Raw genomic sequence first — 11,083 nt, forward strand, 5'->3', positions numbered from 1 at the left:
AAAGCGCATGTATCTTTTTTGTAATTATTCATATCTTCACTCATTTGCATGAATGCTTTAACAATGACAAGTACTTAAGACAGTACTATTGTTCTCAGGGTATCTCGATGAACATGCGATATACAAGCTCTTGTACTCGCACAGATGCGAGCCCCTGAGGTACGTTCGTGTGCAGTAATAGCTTTATATTCGGCGAAAATATGGAAAAAAATCAGCCTGCCTCTCTCCAGTATCTCTCAAAGGTGTTCTTTACATAAATAAAAACATAATTACTCAAATAAAGTCACACCGAACTAAAAGCATCTGAGACACGTTTATTGCGCACGAGCTTTTGGCCGTTACGCGCTTGTTTTGCAACACAGGTCGCCCGCCATGGGCCTAGGACGACAATCTGTTCCGGTCCAGTTGGCATGGTCAGAGCTTAATTACTGGGATCCTGGAAAAAAAAAAAGAGGAAAAGGTCGCCTAGTACTGCAGAGGAATTGCTCGAGAAGTAGGCGGTGTGGTTGGGCCGGTAAACACACCGCTACACCAGGCGGGAAGAATCAAGGCAGCCCGAGTCCGTGTCGCCATCTGCGTTCGCCTGACGCGGGCAGTGATTCAGTGAAAAGGCCGTTCAATTGAATTGTTTTTTTTTCTACTTACGCGACAAGACGAGCTCGGTGATTTTACGGTGTTTCCACTCAGAGTTAAATGCATCGTATCGTTTGTTCCCACATGGTGTGCTTGTTCGGACAGAGTCTCGCCGAAACCCGGTCCGCTGCTCGCAGGGCTCTAGGCATTTCTTAGAGGTTCTCGAACGGCACGTTCCGGTGTGCGATTGCGACATTTCTTGCTATTCCTTGGATTCGTTACAGATTTCGAGGCGTAAGAATGGCACTGTACATATGATACACGCACCATGTGATACTTTTTCGAGAGCTAAGCACTCTTAAGCCACATCAACACGCTCCAGAGTCTGCTGTCCACATGGTTAAGACAAGTAGTGCTCACTCAAGGAGTCGAAGCTTGGAGGTTTCGATTCCCGGATTAGTTCAGCACTTAATTGAGACTTCCGTGTACTGTGCGATGTCCCTGCACGTTAGAGAACCCCAAGTGGTCGAAAATCCCGGAGTCCATCACTACGGCAGCCCTCATAGCCTGAGTCGCTTGAAAACTTTAAACCCCCCTAAACCATAAGCAGTAGAACTGAGCATGAGCATTCAACTAATTATCATTCTATAAATATGAGTGACTAACACAATTTGTCCTGTCCTAATAATCTTAGGATACTTCGAATTTAACGCAGAAATAACAGTTGAATGTGCTGCTACGTACAAACATACTGTTCACTTTCATATTGGACCTACGAGCAGTTATTGCTTCCTTGGGTCGCGGACGGTTCATGGCATTGGAGAGGAAATTTGAGATTCATAGTGCTGAAGACTGCAAAGATGGCGATGGGCATGCAATGCTGCGAAAACAACAGAAGTCGATTCCCGTTGTGACTTATGATGTGAAATGTTTTTGTTTATGAAATGTCAAGAAAATTTAAATGTACAAGTACGAAAACATCTCTACCCCTCATGTTCGTTTCTGCTTCAGCATTCGAGGGAGGGTGCACTGGCTCTATTTTATCTTGGCAGAATCGGTGAATACAGCATCTGAAGAAATGTAATGAATTGGGAATAGGCTTCCACCGCATTGAGCATGACCACGCCAAACACTGAGCACGACAAACAATTTGTCTTGCTCAATGTTTGTCGAGATATTTTTAGAGTAATTTATAAAGGTGATTACCTTTATTCTACAAGTTAGGGATCTTCTTCTGTCTACACATATATACCTGTACTTCACTAAAATGCGATATAATCAACTCCAACTTTCATCATCGGTTTCGAATCGACGTTCCTGTCCACTCAGGCAGCAAAGAATGAAGAATACGACTGTGCGCTTTGCGGAGCTCGCACTAAGCGACCTCCTCTCAGAAGAATTATATTAACGAGGAATTAAAATTTAGCCAATCTTAATTTACCCCACCCCCCTATATCCTCAAGCAATCGAAACTTGAAATGCGCGGATTTTCGGCTCCTTTAAGCTGATACTTTTCATTGTTTATTATTTTCTCCCAGATTGTTCCTGCATTAAGGACTATCAAAAGTGCTATCGCCATCCGCGTTACGTCCCCTCCAAGACAAAGCACTCCATTAGCGCCCGCCAATGACCGCTGTCTTGTGGCAGCCGAGACCAGCCGGCCCCATTAAAGCTCCTGATCTGACTACTCCTCCAGTTTCTGTCGCCCTTGGCAAGATTAGCACAGGGGATTTAAAATATAGTTTTAGAAACAAAAACATATAATGGTTCTGCAAATTTCTTATTCCAGCTTAGTTATTCGCTGAGGCACGCACCAAATGCCAGAATGAGCATAATTTCTGGCGTTCTAAAAGTTTTATTAATAACCTTTCCATATGAATAATTAAGCTCTTACTTGGTACGGATATTAGCGCATAAGTGGCTGCATTTTGAGATCACTCTATAATGTAGGATTTTCGCAACAAGCAGCTATTGCGAGAACGCTTAGCTTTGGACTGAATCCTGCACGCTGCACATGCAGAACTTAAAACCTGCCCTCCCTGACGCAATGTGCGTGCGGCACTCCTCACGTGCAGTGAGGCGAATCTCATTAGAATTGCACCTCCTTTTTCTGTTAGTGAAGATGTGAGGGTGCCGCGCTTGTCTTCACGTATGCGGGCACCGATATTACCGCTTAATATTTTGGCGCCTGAGTTGGCTACAAGAATCCTACGAAATCTAAAGATTTAGGTATTCTGAAGGACAGATGCTTGGCCTTGTTTTTTCATGATTTAGGGACGAAACACAAGGAAAAAAAAAGACAAGCACTTGGAAAGACAAGCACACAGAGCGCCTTGTCTGCCCTATTTTTTGCTTCTTAAGCGATGGTTTTTGTACCAAGGCACCTCATTTAAATCATAGACAAGGTATTTTTTTACTCCTTCCCAGATTTAAAAAAAGAAAGCTTTGACAGTATCGTGAATGCCGTCTTCACGGAAGGTATATTCGGCTAGGCGGACAGAGGATAAAGACCTAGCGGTCAAATTTATTTAAATAATTAGCAAAATTTTATTAATTATCTCTTTAACTCTTCACTTTACGCTGCATATTGCAATCGGAATATTGAAGACTGTAAAGATTCAAAGCTAATACAATTCGCAGCATGTCCCTAAGAGCAACAGACATTGAGATAATCGCGAGTTAATTTTCAGCCTTTTCGAATCCGATTCGGGAACTGAACGCTCAGAGTCTGCCGGAAATCCCGCTCCCGATACTCGCCCCTGGCGCTCGAGAAAAGCGCCTGCCTTCTCGCTCAAGATTTCCCTTTCCGCTCTGTCTCGGGCAAGCAGGGACCGGTGGCTTATCTGCTTGCGATTTGTTACTTTTCACTGGAATCTCCACTGGTGCACTGCCGACTGTGATTCTACGAACAGAACGAGCAAGGCTCCTGCAATACTGTAGATATGAACTCTGAATGCGCGTTGGAATCGCGGGTCAGCTGCAACCACGATACTCCTTGACCGAGAAGGTGCAGATGCTTGTCGCCTGTGCAAAAACGAATGGCAACGCTCTCCTCGCCTGAAGAATCTACGCCTCCGATTATCCTTCCGTCACTTGCAAGGTTCGCTAAAATGCACAAACTTTTCTGGACCAAAGGATCTGTGCTTTATTCATGGAAGGCAAAGGCAGTTATTCTGTGTGAAGTATTCGAAATTAATGCTATCGATTGAGAGGACATAGCAGTAGCGCTAAAAAGAGGGACGGCAGGGTAGAAGAGGAAAACACAGGCTTGTTGTATCGTAAGTAATGATAATTAGAATGAAACAGTACACGTAGCATACGGTCGAGCCGATCTGTATTATCCTACTTCGTCGTCTTCTCCACTCCCGTGCGCGCGAGTGCGTGCAGCGCACCTGCCACACTTCATCTTTATCACATTTCCGCCGCACTTAAAAAAAAAAATGTCTAGCGGATGTCATAGTCTTTCAACCATGCGGGCCGCTTCTTTTTGCGAGTACTTCGGCGAGGCGGCGCAGGAAGTGAAGCCGCAGTTGCCGGTGTGGATGTACTACACGAGGGTTGAGGAGCGGCTGCCGATTCCGGAGCTGGCGAAACCAGGTGCGATGGAGGGCCCGGGCAGCTAACTTGAGCGGCTGGCATCAGATGGATTGAAGGCGCGTCCGAAGAAGAACCCTGGACCACGGTTCCGGACTGTGGACTGGGCGGCGGCATTCTGTTGCCGTCGATAGGCGGCGAAATATCAGCGAAAAGGGCCGCTGGAGCTGGGGAGGACAGTTGCTGCTGAACTACTTCTGGGCGAACTGCAGAAAACTTGGACGAGTGCCACACTCGCCCATCATCCAGCAGATAAGATGCAGGTCCACGCTGCTCCACAACCTTCCGAGGCTCCGAAAACCGAGCTGACAGTTTGCCTCGCACAGTTGGTTTGCGAACACGCACGTACTGCCCAATCTGAAAATCACGACACTTGGCGCCACTCCGCTGGTCCGCATAAAGCTTGTACTGCGCTTGCTTCTCCTCAAGCCTCTGCCGCAAAAGCTTGAGCGCTTTTATCGGATCCATTGAGAAGGACGGATCCGGCAGTCCTACGACGTTGAGTCTTGTGCGGGGCAACCGGCCATGGTGCAATTCCAGTAGTGGCATGGGGCGTACAGCGGTAGACACCGAGGTAGTCCACAATAGCTGTACGTAGGTCGCGTCGCTCGCACAGAGCCAGCTGAATATAGGACTTAAGCACTCGATTGAATCGTTCCACGAGTCCATTAGCTTGGGGATGGTACACTGAAGAGTAGCAATGGCGTATCCCCCGTTCGCGGAGGAAAGTTTGCATGGCCATCGATGAGAATTGAGGTCCGTGGTCAGAAACAATCTCTTGAGGGTAACCCTCACGAGCAAAGAGGCCAAGCAGGAATTCTTGAACGGTTTGAGTTGTGATGGCATCCGCGAAGAAAACCTCTGGCCACTTGCTATAATAATCCATTAGCGTAATCGCGAAGCGGCAGCCACTGGGAGCTTGGTCGAAAGGCCCCACGATATCAATGGCAACCTTATCCCAAGGTTTTTCTGGGAAGCCGACAGGTTGCAGAGGAGCTGCCACCGGACGAGCCGATTTGTCACAGGACTGGCACACAACGCATGTCCGTACCATTTCTTCGACGTGCTCGTCCATTCGCGGCCACCAGTAGAGCTCTCGCAGTCGACTTTTCGTGCGGCTTATTCCGGGGTGTGACTCGTGCGCGATGTCCATGAGGCGTCGTCGCAAACTTTCGGGAACGACGAGCCTGTCACCTCGGAACAAGACGCCCTGCACGACGGACAGCTCCGATCGCAGGAGATAGTATGGCCTAAGGTTCTCCGGTAGGGATTTCTTGTCCGGCCATGTCGCAGATGTAAACTGAATGGCTTGAGCAACTGCCGCGTCGCTGATGGTTGCCTCTTGTAGCTCTTGTAGAGTCACGGCTGGCGATAGCAGGCAGACGAAATCGTCGTCACTGGAGTCGAACTCACTGGGCTCACTGCATGATGAGGTCGGTAAGGGAAGGCGAGACAGAGCGTCCGCAACAGAGTTGTCATTGCCTTTGCGGTACTCTACAGTGTAGTTGTAGCACAACAGGCGAGCCGACCAACGTGAAATTCGCAACGGCCGATGACCCGTTCCTTTCGTCGACAGCAAAGTGACAAGTGCACTGTGGTCGGTGCGTAGAACAAAAGGCCGGCCCCACAAATACACGTGCCACCGTTCGCACGCCCAAACGCAAGCTAGGGCCTCACGTTCGCCAACAGAGTACTTTCGTTCTTGGGGTGTCAAGGTACGGGAGGCAAACGCAACAGTTTGCAGGGAATGGCCGTTGTCTTGCTGAAGCACTGCCCCAAGGCCATATCCGGAAGGGTCAGTCGTTACGACCACGGGAAGGGCAGGATCAAAGAAATGCAGCACGTCACATGACGTCAACATGGACTTCAGTAGTTTGAAGCTTTAATCCGCAGCAGCGGTCCAAGTGAAGGCTGAGTCGCTTCCACGAAGAAGGGCGCGCATAGGCTCAACGACGTCGGAGTAATGCGGGATGAACTTGGAGTAGAAACCCGCAAGTCCAAGGAGGGAGCGAAGCTCACCGATGTTAGATGGAGTCGGAGCCTTCGTAATCGCCTCGATGGCAGAAGAAAGCGGAAACAGTCCTTCACCACTGACAACGTGCCCCAAGAAAGTGAGCTTCGGAACATCGAAGACACATTTGTGGTTGAGCTTGAGTCCGGCTTGGGACAGGCGCTCGAGAACAGCACGAAGGTTGGTCAGGTGCTCCTGTCGGGTGGTGCCATGGACTATGATATCGTCGATGTAGAAGAGGACACCTTTGCACCCTTTTAAAATTAAGTGCTTCATCTTCTGAAAAGCCGAAGGCGCCGAAGCAAGGCCGAAACACACTCGTTTGAAGCGGAAGAGGCCATCATGGGTAATGAATGTGGTCAATTCCCGACTCTCAGGGCTAAGTGATACTTGATGGTAAGCCGAGGCAAGGTCCTACTTCGAAAAACGCTGTGACCCGGCCAAGCTATGTAGAAGTTCTTCCGTTTGAGGCAAAGGAAAACTGTCGACCACAATAGCCTTGTTCGGCTCACGCAAATCGACGCACATTCGGATGGAGCCATCCTTTTTCCGAGCAACGACTATCGGTGAAATCCACTTCGAAGCGTCGACCCGTTCAATGATGTCTTGAGCTTCAAGCTTCTGGAGTTCCTCGGACACTTGCTGTCGAATGGCAAACGGCAGCCGTCGGAGCTTGCAAGAAACAGGAGAAACGGAATCCTGCACTCTGACTTTGTGCACGTAGCCACGAGCAACTCCGAGTTCCTTGGAGAAGAGATGTTTGAAGTGTGGACGTAGCTCAGGAGGTAACAGAGGCGTATCAGGCGTCATGGAAATACATTCCAACGATGCACCTTTTATCTTCATTTGTAGGGCTGCAATGGAATCCAGACCCAGCAGCGTTGTGCCTCCCGACACAACGTACAGCAGGATGCAGGCGGTACGGTCGTGAAACTTGGCTGTGGCAACAAAACAGCCTTGGACTATAATCCGAGACTTAGAATAGTCCTATAGTCGAACTGCAGTTGGTTTAAGCGGGAAAATTGCAGCGATGAATCGGTGGTATAGGTCTTCAGAAATAATTGACACAGATGAGCCGGTGTCAATCAGGAAGTGGATGGACTTGCCTTCAATCAGGACCGAGGCGAAAATTCCGTTTTTTTTTTTTTACTTTCAACATTGAGAATAGATGCACTGCTGGACCCATCCGGCATCGACGATGTGTCAGCAGTATCTGCAACTTGCTGAACTTGACGGTCGGACGACTTGCAAAGAGAGTCTAAGTGGCCCATCTTGCCGCACCGACGACACTTGCGGTTGCGGGCTCGGCATGCAGGGTTGTTCGCCAGGTGGGCCGTAGATCCGCAACGGTAGCACATGCGCTGTGGTATTGCAGCAGCAGGTTGCGATGGTTGACTTTGGCACTTGCAGCAATGGGCCCGAGGTGGTGTCTGCCTCGATCCGCGCTTGCATCCCACACGACGTACTGGAGCGTCCTCCTCAGCCAATTCCCTGGCTTCACGGGAAGCTTGCTCGCACTGTCGAGCAAGGAGCACGGCGCGCGACAGAGTCAAGGAGGAGCCTTCCATGAGTAGGCGCTCACGCAGATGGCAACTCGAGGTCTTCTCCACCAGCTGGTCCCTGATCATATCGTCCGCCATGGTCCCAAAGCCACAGTCGCCGACAAGGCTGCGAAGGACAGCGACGTACTCATCGGTTGTCTCTCCTAGAGCCGGAACTCGACGCCGAAAGCGATGACGTGCGGCGATTACATTCACGGACGAGTTATAATGCGCCGACAGGATAGATATCGCCGCATCAAATTCGTCAAGGCGCGGCGCCTCGTCACCGGAGTGCGATGCAGCAGCTGTAGGCGCTGGAGTGGACGACGGCGGCGCCAATGTGTAAAAAATGCGCCGACCTTCCAGTCCGATGCAATTCAGCAGGATGGCCTTCCGCCTGTCCGCGCCCAGAGTAGAGGGACCAGAGGCCAGCATGTAATTCCGGAACGCCAGCTCCCATTGCTCCCATGGTAGGGCAGGACGACCAGGAGTCGGCAGGAACGGCGGTGGTGGCTGAAGCCCAGAAAAGCTCATGATGGATGGTGAGCAGTCCACGTCAAGGTCCTGAATCAAAACAGCATCCTCGTCGCCAAAATATGTTGTATCGTAAGTAATGATAATTAGAATGAAACAGTACACGTAGCATACGGTCGAGCCGATCTGTATTATCCTACTTCGTCGTCTTCTCCATTCCCGTGCGCGCGAGTGCGTGCAGCGCACCTGCCGCACTTCATCTTTATCACAAGGCTCTAGACATCAGCTGACTTTATTCCAGAAAAGTACTACGCCTTTATAGGTGACTATCAGGTGCCAAAAAATCAACAGCCAAATCGCATGCGTGATGGCACTTCCTGATAGAGGAACTTCAGTTCTTTAGTAGAAAGATGAACATTCGGTTTGCTCACACACGATGGCATGTCCATGTGAATAAGAAAGCCTTCCAATACCTCCCGCACGTTCTGGTCTGCATTTGCATATACCACACGTGTCTGCTCAAAGAATGGGGCACAAGTTTTTTCATTCAGTTTACATCATTTGCAGTGTGCCGCCAAGTGTCCATGGCCTGATATAGCAGCTGCCAGATTCTTGTGCTCCATGAGGCGAATGTTTGCTAGCACGGCCAGTTTGGCCGATGTAGGATTTTCCGCAAGATAGCGTAATTAAATAGGCCACATTGGTCCTGCAGGCCAAAAACGGCTTCCCATGCTTGGTAGGGCATGGGAGTTTTCCGTTGAAGTAATAATTAACAACCCTGCACATTTTTCCGAGTTTGTTGGGTGCAGTAAGCACTACCCTGATATTGCCTTTATGGCCACCTTTTTAAGGCGGTGCGTAAGCTTGTGAAGAGAGGGCAGTGCCACGCATCTGGCCCGTTTGTGAGCTTGTCGCTCAGTCGTCTGCGAATGGTCCCCAGCTTTTATCTTGTGTATCAGGCTCTCAGATACCGATGCCACCAGTTCTGTCGGAAAACCTGCCTAAACAAAGCGACCCACCTGCTTTTGTACGCCCTCACTCGTATTGTGCAAGCAAGACTTTTCTAGAGCTGTAAGAAGGCATGTTTAGCAATGCCTCTCTTAACCAATTTGGAGTGGGCCGAATAAAAATTCAAAATACTTTTTTTGGACCTTAATTTGTACACGTGGTAAACGTGTGATTCACTAAAGAAAAAAAATACCATCAAGAAAGTCTAGGCTGCGGTTTTGTTCATGTTAATGGGTGTAATCCGAACCCGGGCTCAGCACTTAAAAAGATCTAAAGCGTCTTATTAGTTTATTTTTATTTTTATTTTATTTTATTTTTTTTATAACAGGTAGTTCTTCAATAGACAAAGGTGAGCGGATCCATAGCCAAAGGCTTGTGCCGGATCCATACAAAAGAATAAGAAAAAGTGAGGCGGAAGATGGAACGCACAAACTGAAGACCACAAACTAAATATGAAAAACAAATAATCACACGTCTCTTCCAGCTATTTCATAGAAATAAACCAACCACATATTCACAAGAACATTGCGCAACTAGCACTGCCATGCAGACAAGCAAATACAAGATCATAAGGTAAATAATATGCACTTCATTTACCAACAACTTATTCGGGACTCTGGTTTGGCGCATCTAACATCCTCACTAGAGATGGTTCAGAATAATCCACGTTTCATTCTTTCCAGTTATAACCGCACAAGCAGCATTACTTCTATGAAACTAACACAGTCACTGCCATCTCTGGAGATACGGAGGAAAGTGTCGCGTCTTAGCTTTTTTCAAAAAATTCATCATCATAGTCACCTGAAGCATGCATTCATTGCTCAGCCATCTTATCGCTCGCCACGCATCGACCACCCTTGTAAAGTAAACGTCATCACTTGCAACACCAACGCCCTTTATCATTCGTTTCTTCCTCGTACATCGGCAGAGGGGAATCGCCTTCCGTCTGACATCGCGTTAATAAAGGATCATGGCTTATTTCGTGCAACACTTGCAAGGTACCTTAAAGGTGATTCTTGACTTCTCTCCTAGCATCCAGTTATGTTGTGTCATGTTCTTTGTTTTTCTATGTGTGTACCTGTTCCGTTTACGGTTGTTCCATCTGCTCTGCTACTGTATACTTTTGCCGTTTATTCCCGTATTCAGTTAATATTCCTAACATGCATTTTTTCTTCTTTATTTATGTGCTTCTATTTGCTGTTCTATATTAGCCTTTTTGTTTCGTTTAGGTTTTATTGTGCTCTGCTCATTCTCGCTATATAATGTATGTACCACTCCCCACTGTAATACTTTTGTGCTTGAGGGTAATAAAATGAAATGAAATGAAATAAAATACACTGCATAGTCCACATTGCACACATGCTAACTATTACGGCTAAAGAACACAACAAATGAACAAATGCCCTTTACTTATAGTTTGCAAATAACACGACTAAAAATCCAGCGCCAAAAAATGTTTCTTCAGGGTTACTGTGTTACAATTATAGAAAGCAAGAACAATGGCTAGCGGAAATCATTCCAAGCTTTCACACCTGTGTACCTCAGGCGCCGGTGGCCATAGATGTTATGAGAGAGAGATGCGCTTTTCTCGAGCGCCTGCCTATCGCAGTCACAGCTATAGCCTTGGTGCCGTCGGTTGTCGTCATGATTTCGTCATTCTCTAACACAGTATCGTGGGTGGGATTTCCGGAGCACTCTGAGCGTTCAGTTCCTGAATCGGAACCGAAAAGGCTGAAGGACTCATCGCGAATATCTCTATCAGTTGCACTTAGGGACATGATGCAAATTGTATTAGCTTTGAATCTTGACAGTTTTCAATATTTTGATTGCAAAATGCAGCGTACAATGAAGAATTAGAGAGGTAATTAATTAAATTTGGCTA

The sequence above is a fragment of the Amblyomma mixtum genome, chromosome 7 (assembly GCF_055824585.1).
Source record: "Amblyomma mixtum isolate Tamu chromosome 7, ASM5582458v1, whole genome shotgun sequence".
NCBI classification, from domain to species: Eukaryota; Metazoa; Arthropoda; class Arachnida; order Ixodida; family Ixodidae; genus Amblyomma; species Amblyomma mixtum.